General features: G+C 40.3%; 1 protein-coding gene across 1 annotated transcript in view; it reads right to left on the bottom strand.

Moving 5' to 3' along the window:
• The window catches only part of snx19b (sorting nexin 19b), a 109903-nt gene extending 93639 nt beyond the window's left edge, over positions 1–16264 (bottom strand). The window contains exon 1 of the mRNA XM_034169070.1: positions 16074–16264. The gene's annotated coding sequence lies outside the window, so the exon portion shown is untranslated. The remainder of the gene's footprint in view (positions 1–16073) is intronic.
• Positions 16265–23056: the final 6792 nt, after the last annotated feature.

Raw genomic sequence — 23056 nt, 5'->3', positions numbered from 1 at the left:
TTTTAGGGCAAAATACGCACTTCAAAGACATTTTATGCTTGGAGAAATTGTAAGTGTAATTTCATCTTTTAACATTTTATTAACCAAGCTAACAACTAAGAATGTTAGAAGCCAGTAAACCGGACGTTCAACACATTTGTGTGGCATTTTCTCTTCAATACTTTAAACGGTTAGAGCAGGGGTAGGCAACCTGTTCCAGAAAGAGCCATGAGGGTGCAGGTTTTCTTTGCAGCCACTGACTCCACCAGGTGATTTTACTGATTAATATCACTTTGAGCAGATGGAATCAGTCACAATAGGTGCTAATTAAAGCAATTGTTTAATCACTAGCCAATAGCAGTCTGCCTCTCAGTAGGAAGCGTCAGGTTAGGTTTAAAACTCAAGCTTTTGTGGCTTCTGTTTGTTCTTCTCGACAAGGTTCAGACAGAAGTCAGACTACCAGACCAAGAATTTTAGCTGAGGAAGCTTCTGCGATTTGAAGCGAAACGTCCTCGTGTCAAGCAACCCAGTCCAGTTGAAGATTCAAGCTTCTCTACTATGGAAACCACATGGACAACTGAGAGCCTACACAGAAACATGTACTGTCGTACTGCAGCCCAGTGTGGTCTGCCAGCTGGACAGTTCAGGAAAAGACAGCGCTCCAGAAGGTCATCAACACAGCCCAGAACATCATGGGCTGTGGTCTCCTCTCCTTATGGAGCTGTACAGGCCCTGCTGCAATATAAAAGCCTGCAGCATCCTGAAGGATCCAGCATCCTACTCAGCACATCACCTGTTTCAGCTACTACCCTGAGGCACGTGGTACACGACAATAAAAGCTAAGACAAAGACTCTCGACAAGAAAAAGGGGAGACAAGGTTTAGGACAATCAGAAGGATTTTATTGTAAATAATAATTCACTTTAAACAAAGATGAAGACAATGAGGTGTGATGTTTCAATATGTAAGATGTATGCAGTGCATGGGTGCGTGCGCATGTATGTGTAAATATGACTGAGTGTAAAACCAAACCAACTGAAGAACTGAACAAAAAGGTGATACTAGTAGGAGCCAGCAGAGAGAGAGAGAGAGAGAGAGAGAGAGAGAGAGAGACTACTGCAGGGCAGAAGAGAGGCCATGACAAGACTGGAAAAACAGCACATATCAAAGTGCTGTTGCAATAATAAATATGCACATAATGAAGGTTTATGAGTTCAATGGTACAAATATTTCATAAGTGAAATATTTGTTCCATTGAAAGAATGTAAACACACTCATCATTTGTTTTATATAACGGCTAAAATAGATCCTTGTCATTTGATATTTTATTAATTTATAAACATCAGTAAACGGACTTACATTTTGGTGTTCCACTGGTGCTGAACAGTCCAACACAAACTTTAAATAGGAGTCCAAAACTGTGACATAGTCCTTGATACTGTGCCCTGACTTTGTGTACTTCCAAATATATATATAACACATATCTTTTAACTTCAAAATAATGCACTAATTCTGACGTTTTGAACATTTAGCACACACAGATGCCCAAAGGGATTATGGGTAAACTGGGCCTCCACTCACAGTGATTGGTTGTCTCATTAATTCTATGTAAAAACCAACACAAGTTAATGTAACATGTGTTGGTGTTTACAAATAAATGTTGTTTTATAAAATATGTAAATTTTTTTATTAAAAATAAAAAAGAAATTTGCAAAACCGAAACAACTGTTAAGTTGTGATTCCACAACCGTGAGATATAACCAGGCACCAGAAGATGGCAGTGTTCTGTGCATTTTGACCATCTACTGGATGGCAGTGGGAAACAACTCAGGTTTTCCATAATCCCTTTGGGCATCTGTGTGTGCTAAATGTTCAAAACTTCAGAATTAGTGCAATATTTTAAAATTAAAAGGTATGCATTATATTTTCACTTTCTACAAATGACAGAGTTGACATTAATGTAGTTATTCTATCCAGATTTGTTTGATTTTTAAATCAAAACCATAAGTGAAACCTGCTTTCCTTTTCAAGACATCTGCTTCACGGCTGGACCACTGTATGCTGTCAAGGGAAATGACTTTTTGTGGCAGCCAGACTCCTTCTGCTAGGGTCAAGTTGAGCTCAGCTCCTCTCAGCTGCCTCGCTGCTGCAAAATACATAGCAGACAGGTGCCAACAGGGTTTATAAATGTTTTTCATTGTTACTAACTATGTAAAAAAAATGTTAGCGGTCTAAACATATCAGAACTAAATTTATTGGAAGCCAATTGGTCCGCTGATGGTTTCTGAAGTTAGCTGAAAAGGTAATCCGCTAACAAAAAAGTTAGCTTTGCTAATTAGCGGAACTGTGCCCACCATACGTGACATACAAAACACCAATCAAATGACAAGGATCCACTCAGGCGTTATATAATGAACACTGAAGAGTATACCCCCTTCTCCAACTTGTGCAATATCCCACCCTGTACATAACTGGATTTTAAAGATAAAGTCTGGTTTAATGACAAGGTGGAAATGACCAATAAAGTTTAGTTTGTCATACATGAAAATTCAGTAAGGTATATTGTATATATTATATTCCAATTCTAAGGTGGAACTATGCCAGTATACAAAGGTATATCTAAATATCTAAAAAGGAGGAGTAAAATAGGAGAGTAGAAAAGAGTAGAGTAGAGCCACTTAGGTGCCTGGTCTTGAGAACCAGGGATGGTAGGTTAAAAAGCTTTTTTATCCCATGGGAACTCTCCCTACCCACCCAAGCAGCTCAAGAAAAAGGTATATATAACATAATAAGTAATACGACATAAGAAGGATAAGACATCACAGGAGAAGATTGTTATCAAACACAAAGGAACCAACTATTTTGTAAGCTACGATGAACGTTGCTAAGGCCAGCTAGATAAGCTAACGTTAGCTGTTGAGTATAACTAATTGTACCCTACTCCTCCGATATTTGCTTAAATATAATAATATTCAAAAGGGGGGAACAAGAAAAAGTAAAGCATGTAGAAATGTATATGGAGACATAAGTACATATATTTGCAGAAAAGAGAAAAACGGCGGCCGTTTTAATCACTGACCCTGCAGCTGCCAGCGTTACACATCATTATATATATATATATATATATATATATATATATATATATATATATAAGGTGAATGAGGGTGAGGCAGCCTATTAGATAATTAATAGCTAATAGGCTAAGCTATAATTGTAGCAGTATAACTGTATAAACAAAGGCTCAGATATAATATAGGTTTTATCTACCCTATTTGTTAGGTTATGGTTAGCTAATCTATGTAGAAGAAATTCCATCTTCTACATGTTTTTTAATGGGAACCCCAAACTTAGATATTATTTCTTGATGTCTGTTAGAAAAAAAGGAAAAGGTTAGCTAAAAGTGGAGCACAATCTGTTCCCATAGGTATCCCTATTGTTTGTTTGAAAATTCTGTTGCCAACCTCTATATAGATATTGTCTAGAAGGAATTCTATATGCTCAATCATATTTTCATCAGTTATATTATGATGCCGTGTTGATGTAGTGTTAGACCAATATGCTGTGCTATCATTTTTAATAACGATATATTTAGAACCTCTAATTCTAAAAGCTTCCCTGACTAGTTCACTGATACTATATATAAGTTGGTCATGTCGGATGTTAGTATATAGGGTGGAAAAATCAAAACTATCAAAATGTGTAGCTACTTTAGTTTTGTTTAACTTTTTTAGTTTATTTAAAACCTCTGTAGCATTATCGATAATCCAAAAGCAATTAACTCCAGTGTTACAAGCTATGGTCTTCGCAGTATTGTTTGAAATGTTTTGTAATTAATTTAAGGCTAGAGGTTAGTAGTTGGGATAATGGTTTAGTAGTACATGCATTAGAGGCCGCTATAAATATACTACCTATTGGATTTTTATGCATTTTTGGAAGCCAGTACAAAAATGGTAATGGTTTCATGTCGTTAGTAATGTTAATGTTATATTTAGTCAGAAATTCTTGGTGTTTTGTAACAATATCTTCTGTGTGACTATAATAAGATATGTTTGTGGGTTAGTCCCATCACTAGTGTTGAGTTCCTTTAAAACTACATCTAAGTAATATTTTTAGCAAACTATTAGGATATTGTTGCTGGCTTTATCTGCTGGTAAGCAAGTCCCTTCGGCTGCTCCCTTGTTCGCACTCGGGGTCGCCACAGCAAATCCAAGGTGGATCTGCATGTTGATTTGGCACAGGTTTTACGCCGGATGCCCTTCCTGACGCAACTCCAAATTACATGGAGAAATGTGGCACGGGTGAGATTTGAACCCAGAACCTTCTGAACTGAAACCAAGCGCATTAACCACTTGGCCACCACCTAAAACAAAATGTCTTTGAAAGTTATTTAGGTATTCTAGGCAAACCTTGTCTGACAGTACATGTTTTTTTAATATGGATTTTTCCTTTTTTCCTAAGTCTATCTATCTTAATTGAACTGTTTCTAATACTCAACCTTCCCATTCGTCCAATGTTCTAGTATATACTTTTTCTTTTTTAGCCCAACATTTTTTGTAATCCTTAATGGCTTTTTTAACTATTATGAGGTTTGTGTCCCAGTTAATATTTTGTTCTCTAAATGATGGTCCTTTACTAAGTAATTTTCTAAGCTTCCTGTTCTCAATTATTCTGAGATTACCTGTTATTATATGTCCTGTTGGCTCGTATTTGAAATTAGACAAGTCGCAATCACATCTAAGGTTTGTAGTACCTAATTCAAAGTCTAAATTTTTTATGATTTGTTTGAAATTAAAAACTTTACCAGCTATAGATTTAGTATATGAATAGCTAATAACGGGGGGGGGGGGGGGGGGGGGGGGGGGGGGGGTTATCATTGATAAATTTGGTATCGTTTTTTGGATTGGTTTGCTATGTAGAATCTGTGATAGTTTGATCATTTCAATGCCTTTGTTGTGAAAAGGAATTTTCAAGAAAGAGATTATCATCTTTGGTTATTGTAGTTTTTTCCATTTTTTGTAAACCTAACCTAAAGTTAGCTAAATCTTTTATGACAAGTAGAATATAGTTAGGTCATCTTTGTTCTGAAAGTATAATATTAGCTAAAGCTGTTAGGATGCCAAGTTTTCGTTCGAACCAAAAAAATTAATGTGATAAGTTCATGTACTAACCCAGGTCTATTGTAATTGTTGTTAATTAGTTCTTTTAATCTAAGTTCTAAATCTATCTTTGTAGTTGCATGTTGTCTATTGTGCTTACCTGATATATTTTCCATATCTTTTTTAGAAACATTACCTAGTTTTTTGACATTGTCATTAAGCCCATACGGATAAAATGTGGCTAGTTTTCTGTACTAGTATTCCTCCCTTTGTAATCGTTTAGAGGCTAAACTAAAGCATTCACCCTCTTCCAAAAATACTTCCTCTATAGGCATAACCTCTATGTCATCTACATTATGACCATATGAGCAAAAGTGTTGGTATAAAAATAAATTACACATTTTATTAAGCCTCTGTCTATGGTTGTTCATTCTGCTCCTAAGGGTTTGGCTAGTTTCTCCAACGTATTGGATACCACATTTTTTGCAGCTAATCAAGTAAATTATATTTTTTGTGTTGCATGTCATTTTTGTTTCACGTGAGCTAACCTTGTATTTTTTACCTGTGGTGTTACTCCTGAAGTTATTTCCTTCTACTATGTATTTGCAAGTTTTACATTTACTACTACCACATTTACCAACTCTAGTGTCCTGTATAGCATCGGTCACATCCCTTCCTACCAAGGTAGGGTTTGGGGATGTAACATCATAAGGACAGGACGAGTTGGAAATAAGAGGTATACCCTTCTTTAAGGGACTAGGGTATGAGTCCATCACCTTGGTTTGCCGGGCAAGTGACCGCCCCCTCTTATACGTAGCCATCATGATATTTAAACCCTTGTTTAAGGGACTAGGGTAAGAGTCCATCACCTTGGTGTTTAGGGCTAGTGACCGCCCTATATTAAAAGTAGCTATCATATATAGTAACTTATGTATGAGGGACAGGGTAAAAATATTATATTATAGGACTATTATTATACGTAGTATCATAATATCAGAAAAGTATAGAAAATTATTAATTACTGGATAACTACTGATGGTCTATCAGCAGCAATGGTCATTTGGTTTGATATCCTCATTTGTTTACCAGCAGAACTCTAATTATACCAGTTTTTATCAAAATATCTGTCTTATTTCTATGATACCTAATTTCAATGGGCTGCCAAAACTATTATTTATTTAGTAGGTAACCATTAAATGAACTAATTTCCCTATCTAAGTGTTCTGTATAATATTTTTGGTTTGAAAGAGGTAATCACCATCTGTGATGCCACAAAAGGATGTGTACCTGATTGGCTCAAATGTCTTTAATATTTGGGTGTAACTCTCCTTCTGTCAAAAACTGTCCTCTCCAGAAATGCTTATAGCCCATCAGGGGAATTCCATGCCAAGTGGGAAAATGGTGTATTTTTTTGTTGTAACTGAGACTCTATTGATTGTGCATTTTTTGACAGAATATAAGTTTTAATTGCAGGAAACAGCTGCAGTTGATTGCCACAGTAGACATTTATGAAAATCACATCATTCAAGCTTCATATGTAGAAAGCTCCTTTGCCACTTGTCCAGACAGCAATTAGTTCCTTTTACTCCTACAACTTAATTTGCACACATTTCATCATTCCAGCATAAATATAAATTCACTAGTCCTTCATGTCAACATTTTTTTTCACATAATATGTGGCTATAACGTCACAATTCGTTGAGAAAAGGTGGACGAAAGAGCTTTTATCACCGAACAGTCTGCGAAGCAAGAGCGCAAAAGGGACGAAAGAGGAAATTAACAAAACCGAAGCTCACGATCTCGACGAAATGCACCTGGAGCTACAGCTGGAGCAGTGTGTGTCTGCGTCTCTGCGTTCCAGGACTCGGCACTGGGACGGAGCTCATAGCACCTGAGTCCTAGAGAAACTGCAAACAGAATCTGTGGAGATCTGTGTGCACGTCGGTGGACCACCTGCTCTGGTTCCTCGTCCAGAACAAAAGAGGGATCATGTCCATCATTATCAGAATCCACACTGTCTGTTGACATGCTGCGCGCTCCGTCTTCCTCCAATTAAAAAAAAAAAAAAAAAAAAGTGTGCCATGGTCACTGCTGTATCATAGTATTATGTTCTAAGCCATATATATTTATTTATAACAGAAAACTGTTAAAAGGGAGAATAAATATAAATATAAGTGTAAAGATGTCTGAATATATCAGAACAGTAAATTAATCAGTGCGTGTGAACGCGCGCACTGACTCACGTGTGGTTATTCCACCAGCTGATCACTGATCCACAACGTGAATTCTTCCTTCCAGAACAGCTCTTTATATCATCATTTTGATTCATCTACCTGTTACCACATGTACAGAAGGACTGGATTATCATTCCTACACTCATATTGTTATATTTAATAAAAATAACAAGCGCACGCAGGAGCTCCTGCTGCCGCTGATACTGCATTCAAGTACCGTCGGAAATTATACAACTTTTTTGTTGTTTCAAATTCAACAGTTGCTTGAAGCAAAATAATTAATTATATCCACACAAAATATTAATTTTGGCCTATGTAAGGTGCCTGAGCCCATTGAAGCTGCCCCCCCCCCCCCCCACACACACACACAGAGATCAAAAAAATCCAAGCAAGCAGGCTGAGTTTGCCCTGTAATTTCCGATGTACATGAACGCAGCAGCAGCCTCAGCGCTCACAAACTGGCTTCTGCGCTGTGTGAAAACGTTCAGCTGCTCCAACAAAGTCAAATTAAACAATAACGTTACAAAAAACTACACAAACGATTAAAAAACATCACGAACGACAGCAAAACGAGACACAGATGAATTTAGGTTTTCGTTGCCCTTCATTCAAAATTTTCAACAGTTTAAAAATCCTGATGAAGCGCCCGCTGCAGGAACGAGGCTGCGCCAAGGTTAAACGATGCCAACAACAGTCAACGAAGGTCCAGATTTCTTGTCAGGGCTTCGTCACCCTTCGTTAAGTGCCGTGTGACTGGGCCATTACTTTTTCCCTTCGTTCAGGAATCGTCGTGTGCCGTGTGACTGGGCCATAAGTCCCGGTCACACAGCACTAACGAAGGACACCAAAGCCAAAACAAAACAAGAAATCTGGACTGACGTTGACTTTCAGAGACATCGTTTAACCATCGTCCAGCTTCGTTCCTGTAGCTGGCACTTCCTCAGAATTTTCAAACTGTTGAAAAATGCAAACGAATTCTGATGACACCCTCAATTCTTCTGTATTCTGTTTTGCTTTCTGTCTTGACGGTTTCTCATCATTTGTGTAGTTCCTGTACCATCAGTGTTCTGTTTGATTATAGTCCAACTTTGTCCAACCTCCCAAGTCCGACATCTTGCACGAACATTGACGATGTCCGAACAGATCAATGACTAAAGATCCGATGAGTTGAACGTGACTCGTCCATGTGTGGGACGAAAAGCGACGTTTTCGTACCGAAACAATAGCGGTAAGAACGTTTTATCAACTACTTTAACTATTTACGCACGTTGCAGCTGTCTCTAGATAGAACATACATGTGCACATGCACGTTGCAGCCGTGAAGACAAACATGTTGTTAAGACAACCAGTTCTCGCAGCTGCAGGTGCTGTGGAGGGCACAGGCTGGCTGCAGACTTGATCACAGGCTAGCGCTCGGTCTGATACCCGCTGTCAAGTCACGTCATCATGAATGTTTAGTTTTGATTTTGTTTAAAGCGTCAAGGTCTCCGTATGCTTTGTTTTTCTTTTGTTAGTTTCGGTTTTGTTTCGTTCTTTTATGCGCTTTGCACTCACGGGCTTTACAGTGATGGGGTAAGTGCCGGCTCATTCGTCCACTTTTTCTCGACGATTTGGGACTTCGTGATTTTTATCCTTCATTCAGCATTCGCCGTGTGAGCGGGACTTTACACAATAAAACTGCTACTGATAAATCTGCTTCCCTTGACTTTACCAAAGACAATCATACCAAAAACAGGTCAGTCCTGTGTTACTCTGGTGCAAAATAAGGCAATGAATGTCTGTAACGCAAGTCACACATAACACGAGACAAAAATGGGATAGGGTAACGTGAGTCACATTGTCACGTGAGTCACGTGAGTCACATTATTTTTTACTGTAGCGTATTGGTTTACTTCTGTCATTTCTAATGTGGGCAGCCTTCAAATTAGTTCCAGTGACTTATAAAAGAAACCAGTGCTGTTGTTTTTCCCATAATCCATTTCACTTCCTGTATGTTTGTGAAACCACATGCTCATCAGGCAAAAACAAAAGATTTCATATCCACCATCATCCACGACAATAAGGTAAGTTCTATTAAATTTTCACAGGGGAAACTTCATCTAATACCTTAAAGGATACGTGAACAAAGATTAAATAAAAAAGAAAGGAAATCCGGAGAAACAAAGGGCTATTTAGTACAATGCCAATGTGTGTGAACTGAATTTCTAGACACTTCCTGCTGCATGGGGTCATACTAAATACCGTCCCGCGTTGAGAAACACTGTCCAGCACAGACCAGCAATGTTTTTTCATTCTTTTTTGTGCAAAGGAGGGTGACACAAACTTTTCTCCTCAATTATAATCATGAAACCTGCTGTGATGGTAAAGGATTTACGAACTCGTGTGACTTCCAGGAAACTACTCAAGTGACTTGGACAGTGTGGAAAAATGACTGTGATGGAAAAAAAGCAAACTGATTGAGGAAGGTACCCCTGATGACCTGAGGGACCACATTTGCAGCATGATTCCAAAGTTCATGGAGCACTGTTTTGCCAGACATAAACAGGCTGAATTTTACAACCAAGAAAGGGATACTGAGCACTCTACTGAGCACTCTGAATCTGAAGCCCTGCTGCAGGTGGATTTCTCTGAGAATTATACCTGCCTCTTTCAAAATAAGATTCAGGGTGCCCATTGGCAGCAGGCGCAAGTCAGCCTGAAATATCCTCCACCCTATTGTATTGGCATTGGATAATCTGACTCATTCCAAAGATACTGTGGTGGCAGACACTGATTGCATTCTGGAAAAAGTTCCAAAAACTGTGAAAAATGTATCAATTTGGTCAGATGGCCCCACCTCACAGTTTAAAAACAGATTCATTCTTGCTGCTTTGGCACCACTGCAAGAAAAGCATGGCATTGAAATTACATGGAATTTTTTTTCGCCACATCACACGGTAAAGGCCCTGTCGATGGTATAGGTGGTGCAGTGACCAGCTGTGCAACTGATTGGGATTGTATTCATCTGAAGTAGGGCTTCCTGAAATACTACAATTACTATTTTGCAAGGAACAGGTTTTATATTATCAAATCCTATGGTAGTATTGAATTGAAGGAAAAGGGATAATGTGTGAACTGATATGATCATTTTTGGTTGAAAACATGTCATCAGCTTGTGTGATTGGTCAAACTACTCACACTCATTACAGACAATTACATACAGAGCTTTTGTATAAATAAAATAACCAATGTAGCAAGTACTCACGTTACACTGGAAAAACGTAACTCAAGTCACACAAATTATGTAACACCCTGCCTATCTATCTATGTTAAAAAAAAAATCTAATCACTTTCTATGCATTTTTGCAACCATTTTATCTGTCAACAAATGGCACGTATTGATCCACTCCCATCATTTATAGTTTGAGGAGAATTTGACGTGTTAAAGTAAGGTTTCTTCATTTTCCTTTTTGTGTAACGCGAGTCACATGTTAATTAAATACAATTAAAATCCTAGTTGTTGAGTATTTTCAGCTTTGGTGATATCATTCAATACCTTGCAGGAATGGGTTCTTGCGTGCAACATTTGGATTCTTAAAACCTCCAAGTGTACCGGATACTAAGAGACAAACCATGGAAAGTAGCCTAAAAACATAACGCGAGTCACATGGAACTGCCTATCACAATTTGAGAATGCAGAAACATGATAGCAGTTGTATACTCTGAGTACATCCTTACCATCAACTGTTTTTAGGAGACAGTATATGGATAGATTGCACTAATCTTAGTCTGTATAATTTACACAACAATTACATTAGTCAAAAAAAGTCCTCTCCGGAAAGTATAGCAGATCTGTGAGCTCATACATGCAAACATCTGACAGGTCTGAAACTTTGAGCATTTAAGTACCCAGTACCCAAAGCAACCACTTTGATTTTTTTGGTGCCAGTGACACATACTTGTGCACCCTGACTGTGAAAAAGCCCAGCTGTGAATCTGTGCAATCAAAATGTCATACACACACAAACACACACATATCCAGTGAAGCAAATAAGTATTTGATCCACTGTTGATTTTGCAAGTTTTCCCTCCTACAAAGAATGGAGAGGTCTGTAATTTTTATCATAGCTACAGTTAAGGATGCAGTCAACATGGGTCTGCATTACATCCTGCAGCACCTGGACACAGCAGAGACGTACGTGAGGATCCTGTTTGTGGACTTCAGCTTGTTCAGCATCGTCATCATTCTCCACAAAAAGCTCTCCAACCTCTCTGTGCTGAGTCCAACCTGTCAGTGGATCTCCAACTTCCCGACGGACAGGACACAGCAAGTGAGGCTGGGGAGCATCACATCCAGCACACTTACAATCAGCACTGGCACCCCTCAGGCGTGTGTGCACTCCCCACTGCTCTTCTCCCTCTACACAACAATTGCACCTCAGGGAACCACTGTTAAACCCTGTTAAAAGTTTGTGGATGATACCACCATCATTGGACTCATCCAGGATGATGATGAGGCTGCAAACAGACAGGAGGTGGAATAGCTGGTCCTCTGGTGTGGTCAAGAACGACCTGGAACTGAACCCACTTAAGACTGTGGAGATGATAGTAGACTTCACAAAGAACTCACCATCACTCCCCCCCTCCATCCTTAACAGCACTGTGCCTACTGTGGAGACTTTCCAGTTCCTGGGATCCACCATCTCCTGGGAGTGGAGCTCCCACATAGACTCCATCAGGAAAAAGGCACAGCAGAGGATGTACTTCCTCAGACAGCTCAGGTAGTTCAACCTGCCCCAGGAACTTCTCATCACCTTTTACACATCCATCATCCAGTCTGTCCCATGCATCTCTGTTTAGTTTCCCTCTGCCTCCAAACATGACAGGCACAGACTTCAACCAACTGTCAGGTCTGCAGACAAAAGTCATCGGAGCCAGCCTGCCCTCCATCCAGGACCTCGCTTCCTGCTCCTGACATCTCTGCAGACCCCTCACACCCTGGACACACACTGTTTAAACTCCTCCCCTCTGGTTGATGACACAGAGCTCTGTACATCAGAACAACCAGACACAGGAACAGTTTCTTTCCACAGGCCATCCGACTGATGAACTTAACCTGACTAAAACTCACTCATTCATATACCTCATGTACAACTTAACTTCAGACTGTTTTTCTGTTTCACACATCCTTTTTTCTTTTCTCTTGTTGCACATTTCATTTGCACATTTTTTATTGTTAATTATTCAGTGTTTAGTGTATATTTATACATGTCGTACAGAGAGAGTGCAGCTCAAACTGAAGTCAAATTCCTTGTATTCTGTGGATACTTGGCAAATAAAATATATTCTGATTCTGATTTAAAGCTCTTAATGGTCTCACCCCACCTTACCTCCCTGAGATACTCCACCCTTACGCTCCTGGAGGTGCCTCAGGTCAGCTGATCAGCTGCTCCTGTAGGTGCCGAGGCTGAAGCAGAAGCTCAGAGAGGACCAAGCCTTCTCTGTTGCTGTCCCCATTATTTGGAATGAGCTTCTACGCCACAACAGAGAAGCTCACTCACTGTCCACTTTTAAAACTTATCTTTAAACCCATTTCTACTCCTTGACTTTTAACCCAGCATGATAAGACACTATTCTTCTTCTTACTGTGGACCAGGTAATAGGACAGCTGAGGATGCTTCATCCCAGGAAAGCTGCAGGCCCAGACAAGGTGTGTCCCCTACTACTGAAGACCTGCGCGATTGAACATGGCGAACCGCAACAACGTATCTTCAACCTTAGCCTACAGAGTGCCCACCATCATGCATCGTTCCAGTTCCTAAGAAGAACCGGCCCAGCAAGCTGAATGACTTCTGACCAGTGGCACTCACTTCACACCTGATGAAGAGGTTGGAGCGGCTCTTCCTCTGCTTCCTCACACCCCAGGACTGTCTGCAGTTTGCATATTGGGCAAGTGCTGGTGTGGAGGATACCATCCTCTACCTATTGATGTTGGTTGTAGTAGTTTTGGCATCATACAGTGCTCCAAAAAATGCTTCCACTTACTGACCTTCTTATTAAATGGTACACAACTAAACAAGTTTGTTTGTGAGATTTTAATGTTTATAACCACCAGAAGGCAGACAATACCCAAACTATTTCGCAGTTCAAATAATTTTTCTACCTTTAATAGAAAAAAGTTATGAAGAAAAACTTGAATGGCTATGTCTCAACAATGTAAAAAATGAAAGCAAAATACAGCAATACCTTCTCTGTGAAAATGAGAACAGTGAAACAATGTAACATTTATTAGTCTAAAACATTGAACTTGGTCATACAGTTCCATTTGGAACCATTTGAGTTTTGATATATGGAATATTTGTCATTCTGTAGCAGTGAATTTGAGTTTCTGTCCACTGTCAGACAGAATATTTTAAACTGTAACATGGTTTTTAATAGCCTTTACACTCTACCTGAACCATCTGCTGTTTTAATAGTTTTGAGCCGGTTACTCTGACACTTCTCACTGAGGTTGTCCAGAGCATTAAACCTAGTTACTGCTCATTGGACACTATTCCAGGAAAGGTCTGTCCCAGCAGGTTGGCCTCCGGGGGACTGTCCTGGAGTGGTTTCAGTCTTATTTGTCCAACAGGACTTTCAGGGTGATGGTTAATGACCTCTCCTCCGCCACAGTTCCTCTGACCACTGGTGTGCCCCAGGGCAGTATCCTTGGACCGCTTTTGTTCTCTTTGTACATGCTTCCACTGAGTTCAGTCATCACTAAATGCAATCTTCAGTTTCATTTTTATGATGATGACCTTCAGATTTATATGCCAGTTGTGCCTAATAATACAAGTGCTTTGGACTCCATACATAACTCTTTTAAGGATATTAAGGACTGGCTGGCTCAGAATTTTCTGCACCTTAATGAAGCCAAAACAGAGTGTATTCTGTTTGGAGCTAAAACTAACTCTGACCCAGATCTAGGCTCCCAGGCTCCTTATTGTAGGGCTGTGGTAAGGAACCTTGGTGTGCTGTTTGACGACTGTTTAAAATTTGAGAAACAAATTGACAGTGTGGTAAGAGCCAGTTTTTTTCCAGCTGAAACTCTTGGCAAAAGACAAACCCTTTCTAAGCCAAAAGGACCTTGAAAGGCTATGCATACTTTTATCAGCTCCCGGATTGACTATTGCAATGCACTCTATGTTGGTATCACTCTAGGCTCCCTAAACCGACTCCAACTGGTCCAGAATGCTGCTGCTCGCCTGTTGACCAACACCAGGAAGCACAGCCACATCACTCCTGTACTTTACTGGCTTCCAGTCCATTTTAGAGTTGATTTTAAACTGTTAATGTTTGTTTTTAAAGCTGTAAATGGCATTGCACCTTCTTATTTATGTGACCTGTTAAAAACACACAACCCTGTCAGAGCACTTCGGTTTGCTGACCAAAACTTTCTGGAGGTTCCCAGGTCCAGGTTCAAACAATGGGGTGACCGTTCTTTTGCAGTAGCAGGTCCTAAGTTGTGGAATGCATTACCTCCTGAACTGAGGTCCATTAATAGTTTGCCTCTGTTAGCTAAGTTAAAAACATACTTGTTCAGGGCAGCTTTTTGCACATAATTGCTTGACATTTTTTTTTTTTTTTTGTCTATTTTTATTCTATTTGGATGCTCTTATTATGCTTTTATGTGTGTTTTTTGTACTGTTCTTTTTATTTTATCTTTAGTTGGGTAAAGGCTTGGGCACCCCAAAAAGTAAAACTAAATCTACTCAAAAGTGTGCATAGAAGTCATCTTTCAGGAATTGTCCCTTCAACTAGACCAGGTCTGAGGAAAACCTGGGACCTTCTAGCTGTGAGGCATCAGGGCAAACTATAAATCCACCGTGTCTCCTCCATTCATGAAGTCACAAGAGAAGTTGTGTCATTTCATACTTTTGCTGCATTTTAGCACATGTGGGTCAAAATATTAAACTGTTTCCAGAGAAGCAAAATTTCATATTGCAGATACAAGATTGTGAACTCATTGTTTGAACTCTAAGGATCAAAACCATTGTGGCACCAAAAAAAAACCTCCTTCAAATGAATTAAATGTTTTTAGAAATTGAAACGACATTACACCTTTAAGTGAATTTCATTATCTGGATCTCTTTTAGACATATTCTATCATTGTTCATCTTTGACATACGCACTCTCTGTTCTCCTCAGGTTGATCACAAGAATGACTTTAAAATACCAGCTCTATTGATTCACATGCATGAACTGGTGACATATGGGCAGATGTTTTAATCAAACTGTGCTCACTGCCTGGCGAGGTCTGACTACCAACGTTCGAATCAAATAATCACATTATTATGGTTATTTATTCGCCTGCGCTCATGTCAACATGCTAACCGTCACAGCGAGAGAAAAACACCAAACACCGTTCAGAAATGTCACACTTTACGAGCCAGTTCACTCTAAATTTCACGGGTCCATGAACAGATTTAAGATTTAAGCATCATTTCGGAACATTTGGCTTAGCACGACAGATGAACCGCGTATTTTATACAAAATATGAGCCTTTATGATTCGGCTCACACTGCTATCTCCGCATTCACGAGCTAAATTTCTAATCTTTTAAGTCGACATATTGGCGAAATAAATGGCATTCAGTGTATCAAACATGAGCCGAAATGGGTAGAATATATTGTTGATTTGGGAAAATCGTCGGTTGTGTTCTGCAACCTCTGGTCTTCTGCTAATAAGCGTATTAATCAAACACTGGACAGGTTTTAGCGAGAGTTTGGTAGTGATCGGCGACTAACCTCAGATCGATCATATATCGTCAGCATCGTGTAAAATGTCCTGCCGTGGAACCATTTCGCTGATTTAACTCTACATTTATGGAGACAATGTATATATTTAAACTTCACAAAGTGTTAGGAAATTAAAAAAAAAAAAAACTCGTGAATCCGGTTGTGCTGATGACTGATATGTTTACTTCCTACGTGGTGACGTCATCTCAAAAACGGCGTTTTATACATATAAAAAAACGTAAAATATGTGCGAAAAAAAATGGGTAAAGTATATTAAAAAAACATAAGTGTAACTGACAATCAAGGGCCATTAAAGCCCAAAAATCATAATATAAAAATACTAGCAAATTAAAAAAAAAAAGAATTAAATTAAAAATTAAAATTTTAAAAATAAAAATTTAATTTTGATTGTAGTTGGGTTTTAATGGATTTGTGTTAATTCATTCTTAATTTTTGTATGAATACACACACACACACACACACGTTTTATTTAATATATTTTAAATGATAAAATTTACCAGTTGCAGAAATAGTTGAATTAAATTTATTATCTAAATATATAATCTTACAGTGAATATCATCTGTCGTGATTCAGACTAATGTTCTCAGTTTCCAAGGCTTTTTTAATACTTAAAAACAAACCAAAAAAAAAAAAGCTTTCACGTCAGATGCATAATGGACATTGAGAGAAATGAGGTGTGCTGAAGACTAATCTGATTTGTTCAGTGTGGGTGACTCTGGAGCTGGTGTGGGAAAATATTTCTGCAAAGCCTGAGGAAGCACATGCACTTCCAGAATCCAGATCTGCTGAGAGGACACCTGCAGGGAGGGTTCACTTCTCCTCAGTCATGTACAGCTTTGGCACAAATTATGAGACTTTCTCTTCAGGAAAGGTGAGTGAGTGAATTTAATCTGAAAATACTCAGTGTGTGTTCTTACATTTAAAAAAAACATGTTTACTGCAGTATTTATTCACACTGAACCTGCGAAAATATCATTTACTTGTCTTCAGGTTTCCTTTGACACTCGTAGTTTCAGCAGAAGCAAGAAGACAAGGACGTGGACTTTCATTCAGAAATTCATGCCTCGTGTGGCTCTGTGCAAGCTCTGTAAGTACAAAAACTCAAACTTAAACAGAAAAGGAGATATTGATTTAATTTTACCTTTATTTAACCAAGTTAGTTCCATTGAGATGATCTCTTTTTCAAGGGAGCCCTGAGCAATTATAAAGTTTCCAATTCACCAAACCTTCTTGGGGTGAGGCAACAGTGCTAACCACTGAGCCACCGTGCTGCCATTGATACATATTGATAACTGCTGAGTTGGGACAGGAAGGGTGTGAATACAAAGATGTTCAGCAGTACTTCAGGTTAAATGGGTCCTCAAAAGCCCTTTGGGTTCTGCCTGGTGAACTACAATAAAATAAAAAGATAAGAAGATAGAAGAAAGAAAAGATACAATAAAAGATACAAGACACGAGACACTATGGAAAAAGAGATATGAGTCACCTTACCACATGAGACACTCAACAGTAAAACATACAACACAAGAGATACGACAAGATAAGATGTTATTAGTCCTGCATGAGAAAATGTGCCGTGACAACACCAGTAGCAATATTGATTTTGCAAAACGTGCAAGTGTGCAAACTGTAAGCCAGAGCAGACAGACAAACAGAAGGCAGGGTAAATACTGTACGCCGGCACTGGCAAAGCAATAGGTATGGTCGGGCCTACGTCACTTACGCTGCCATTTTGGATCGCCGCTGAAAACAAACTGTACGCGCACTCACGACCATTGTTGATATAGGAGGGCTGTCAATAAAGTATAGGTCCTTTTTATTTTTTTCAAAAACTATATGGATTTCATTCATATGTTTTTACGTCAGACATGCTTGAACCCTCGTGCACATGCGTGAGTTTTTCCACGCCTGTCGGTGACGTCATTCGCCTGTGAGCACTCCTTGTGGGAGGAGTCGTCCAGCCCCTCGTCGGAATTCCATTGTCTGAGAAGTTGCTGAGAGACTGGGGCTTTGTTTGATCAAAATTTTTTCTAAACCTGTGAGACACATCGAAGTGGACACGGTTCGAAAAATTAAGCTGGTTTTCAGTGAAAATTTTAACGGCTGATGAGAGATTTTGAGGTGATACTGTCGCTTTAAGGACTTCCCACGGTGCGAGATGTCGCGCAGCGCTCTCAGGCGCCGTCGTCAGCCTGTTTCAAGCTGAAAACCTCCACATTTCAGGCTCTGTTGATCCAGGACGTCGTGAGAGAACAGAGAAGTTTCAGAAGAAGTCGGTTTCAGCATTTTATCCGGATATTCCACTGTTAAAGGAGATTTTTTTAATGAAAGACGTGCAGACGGATTGCAGCATCGGCTCGCAGCCGCCGCAACGCTCCGCCACAGGAAAAACACCTCCGTTGGCAGCCTTAAGGACAAGTTGGAACATGTCCAGCTGTTAAACAATTTCTCATATACTCACTCCACTGAAAGCCATCAAAAGCCGCCTGGATTTTACAAATGGTTATCAACACGGAGGTGTTCTTCCTGTGCTGCCGCACCGCGGCGGCTGCGTCCCGACGCGCGGACCCGTCCGCACGTCTTTCATAAAAAAATCTCCTTTAACAGTGGAATATCCGGATAAAATGCTGAAACCGACTTCTTCTGAAACTTCTCTGTTCTCTCACGACGTCCTGGATCAATAGAGCCTGAAATGTGGAGGTTTTCAGCTTGAAACAGGCTGACGACAGCGCCTGAGAGCGCTGCGCGATGTCTCGCACCGTGGGAAGTCCTTAAAGCGACAGTATCACCTCAAAATCTCTCATCAGCCGTTAAAATTTTCACTGAAAACCAGCTTAATTTTTCGAACCGTGTCCACTTCAATGTGTCTCACAGGTTTAGAAAAAATTTTGATCAAACAACGTGCCAGTGTCTCAGCAACTTCTCAGACAAAGGAATTCCGACGAGGGGCTGGACGACTCCTCCCACAAGGAGTGCTCACAGGCGAATGACGTCACCGACAGGCGTGGAAAAACTCACGCATGCGCACAAGGGTTCAAGCATGTCTGACGTAAAAACATATGAATGAAATCCATATAGTTTTTGAAAAAAATTAAAAGGACCTATACTTTATTGACAGCCCTCGTAGTCGTCTTTACCGCTGTTTATTTGCAAAGGCCTGTGGAGAGCCTTGATAGCTGTGCAAAAGTTGCTGCAGTTAAAGTTAAAGCTGCTGCAGTTAAAAAGCCTATCGGCACCCCGTCAATGCTGAGTGTCCTGCGGGGTCCGACGCGTTTACTTTGAAAAAATTAGAATGTTGAAAGCAGGCCCGGTTGCCTGAATACCCCGGATAGGAATAATGGAATAGGACTTGTGGGTTTTCTTTCTCTGAACTGGGGTGATGATTAAGATGGACGGCCGGGGGCATTGGTATTGTGCCACTAGAGGTGAAATTCTTGGACCGGCGCAAGAATGACGAAAGCGAAAACATTTGCCAAGAATGTTTTCATTAATCAAGAACAAAAGTCAGAGGTTCAAAGATGATCAGACACCGTAGTAGTTCTGACCAGAAACGATGCCAACTAGCAATTCCCATGACCATCCATTACTTGGCTGATAGCAGCCAGCCATTTATCCCTTCTGTCTGGACTTTTGTGGTGCTTTGCGAGGTCGAAAAAACGCATTTTACAATCTTTTAAGCACAGTACTAAGTGCAACATTACAGAACATGCAAGAAAGCTCCAGAACAGTCTAGCCTAATCAAGAAATAAGCATGTTCTAGCTTATCTGTAAACAGATCAGGGTTCTCCCCAGAAATGTTTAGTATAGTAGTGCTCTTGGCAGTTATCACCCGAGGCGCCGTGCGTTACGAGTCAGTTTGACTGGTTTTAGATGCATTGAAAGCAAGAATAATAGACAAAAAAAATGACACATATGCTATAACATCATATTTCTTTTTGCATGTTTCTGTCTAAGTTAATAAAATAAATAACATTGAAAAGTTTAAAAACACATTAATGTTTGATGGACATAACATTTGCTCCTCTTCAAAAAATGACACACTGTACCGTTAATCCAGTCAGACAGGCAGAGTTTTACTGTCATGTTGACAGTTTATATTTTTCTTTTTAACATTTTTGAGTGGGATTGCATGAATATATATATATACAGTAGTGTTCAGAATAATAGTAGTGCAATGTGACTAAAAAGATTAATCCCGGTTTTGAGTATATTTCTTATTGTTACATGGGAAACAAGGTACATAGCGCTTGACTATGGTGATGACTGGCTCTTTCTCCAACGCTTTGACGATGAGATTGCTGTCGAGTGGCCTAATTTGCAGACTTAGTGTTCTTATTGCACACACCATGTCGGTGTCATCATCACTCTCCTCCCCATCGAAGATCTTGTCCTCACCTGCAGGCAGATGACTGAGTGCGCCAGCATTTCTATGGTCTGACATCTGGCGATACTGGATGGTGTAGTCAAACTGGTGTAGCCAGAGAGCTCATCTCAAGAGACGATTGGCTGCCAGCAATGGTGTACCTTTCTTTGGTCCAAACAGTGCGATTAGAGGATTGTGATCCGTAGCAAGCGTGAAGTGTTGACCATAAAGGTACTGATAGAATTTGCACAAGCCAAACATGGTAGACATGGTAGACAGAGTTTCCTTGTGGATTTGACCGTAGTTCCTCTGTTGTTGAGCCGGGCAAGTAAACCACAGAGGTTGTTGAGATGATCAACCACGTCTTTTCCACTCACCAGTATGTCATCCAGATAGACCACAATGCCTGGCAGATCTAGTGTGAGTTTCTCCATGATCTCCTGGAAGTAACCAGGTGCTGACTTAATACCGAACAGGAGTCTTTGCTGCAGTAGTACTCCACTGTGTGTACTGAGAGCTAGTCTTCTTTGACTCTGGGGTGTCAGCTTGATCTGGTTGTAAGCATCCACTAGGTCTATCTTTGTGTAGCCATATCCTCCACCCAGCTTCTGCATGAGTACCTCTGGGAGAGGAATAGGTTGCCGATGCATTTCTAACTGGTCAATGACACCAGTAGAGTAGTCCCCACAGACTCGAATCTTAGCTGGCCTGGTAGACTTGCCTTGCGATATGGAACCACAGGTGTGCCGTAGTCGTTGAACTGTATCGGCTTCCTGACTCCTTTGGCAATGCCTTCATTGCAAATGGAACTGGGTGTGGTTTGCAAAAGATTGGCGTTGCATTGGGCTTGAATTTCACCTCCAGTTTGAAATCCTTACGGTATCCCAGTTCTGGTTTGAAGAGATCTGGAAATTCATCGCATAGCTTCTGGCACTCCTGTTGAAGTGCCGTGTCTGAATCAGCAGATGAGACCTGCAACATATCTGGAACTTGCGATGTTCCCCAAACTGGCTTCAATTTGACAGATTTAATAACCAGGGCTGATTGCAGAGCTGAATCCAGACTGATTCCTAGCATATAGATAGCATGTTTTCCCAGAATGTTGAGATCTGATATCTTGGTAGCTGTATAATCGATGTCTGCATTGATTCCAGTTACTGGATTTTCTGTAACTGCAGTGAACGTCCCAATCACTGGTAGCTCATGATTAGTTGTTGACTTGTAGCGGTATGTAACATCAGTCAGTTTTGGCTTTCCAAGTTGCTGCCAGACTGGCACAGAGATGAAATTCCCTGGGCTGCCAGTGTTGAGTTCCATACTGAACTGCTGCTTCTGGATAGTGACGGGTACTTCTAACTTGGATGTAACCAAATGGATGTTAAGTTCTGGGTTGATTGCCACTGGTCAGATGATCTTGGTGCTTGATGTCTTTTTGTTCTGGTAAAGCTTCTTGCGACAGACACTCTCAAAATGTCTGATGATATTGCAAAAATTGCACTTAGTGCCTTTGTTTAGATACTCTGAAGCCTTGTGATCCTTGCCACAGCGATAGCACATTGGCCTTGTTGGTGAATCTGTACCGGAGTTCTTGAATGTGTCTGGAGACTTCCTAGATGATCCTTTGGATGAGTCCTTCCTGATTTTGTGGACTGGTTTGGACTTTGTCCCGTAGACAGTCTCTTTGGCCACTTTAGCTGCGTCTTCTGTCTTGACAGCGACCTCGACAGCCTTGGTGAAGATGAGCTCATTATCCTTGAGCTTGAACAAGGCTTTGAGCATTGCTTCATTGTTCACGGAGCAAATGAAGCGTTGACGTAGAGCTTCATCCAGTGGATCTTTGATGCTTTTGAAATCACAGGTAGCTGCATCATGGCGACTGCAGGCCTCTAATTTGTGTAGCGTTTCTCCTGGTTTTAACTGCACGTCACTCCAGAATTTGAACCTTTCTCGCATGGTGAACCTGGTTGGATCATACTGATCATCCATGAACTTTTCGATTTGATCCATGGTCAATTCGTTCGTTGATCTTCCTGGGCACCTTCATCTGTTCGTCAAGGTTCAAGAGCTGCTTGTATAAGGCAGGACATTGGTTGGTCAGGAAGACTTGTCTTTGACGTCATCAGCGATGGAATTAGCGACGCAGAATGTACCAGATCTTGCACAGTAGTCTTTCCACAATTCTGTTGTGTGATTGAATCCAACAAACAACGATGTTGCTTTGGCCGTGGTGGCTCCTCTGCTGAGCACCATTTTTAGAACGTCCAGTTCTTCCTTATGCCGCCTTGCATGAAGCTCGAGCTGTCGATTCGCTTCCTTCTGCTGATTTTCCATCTCCTCCTTGTGCAGTTTACGCTGTATTTGCAACTGCTCCTGTAGCACCTTAATTAGATCAGTTATAGCTGTCTCCATGATGATGCATCTAAATTCACTGTATCCTCAAATGAAAATGGAGAGCCTGCTGACAACGCCAGAAATGCTCTGTTGTATTCCACAGGGAAAGATGGTCTTCAATAACAAATGCTTTATTAACAAATCCTTAGCTATTTACAAGAAAGGTTCAAATTACAAGTACTGGGATAACCATTGCCAGAGGCCTGCCTGTCTGCC

The sequence above is a fragment of the Thalassophryne amazonica genome, chromosome 4, assembly GCF_902500255.1.
Source record: "Thalassophryne amazonica chromosome 4, fThaAma1.1, whole genome shotgun sequence".
NCBI classification, from domain to species: domain Eukaryota; kingdom Metazoa; phylum Chordata; class Actinopteri; order Batrachoidiformes; family Batrachoididae; genus Thalassophryne; species Thalassophryne amazonica.
The sequence above is the reverse complement of the archived record's forward strand: the minus strand, read 5'-3'. Positions and strand labels throughout refer to the sequence as shown.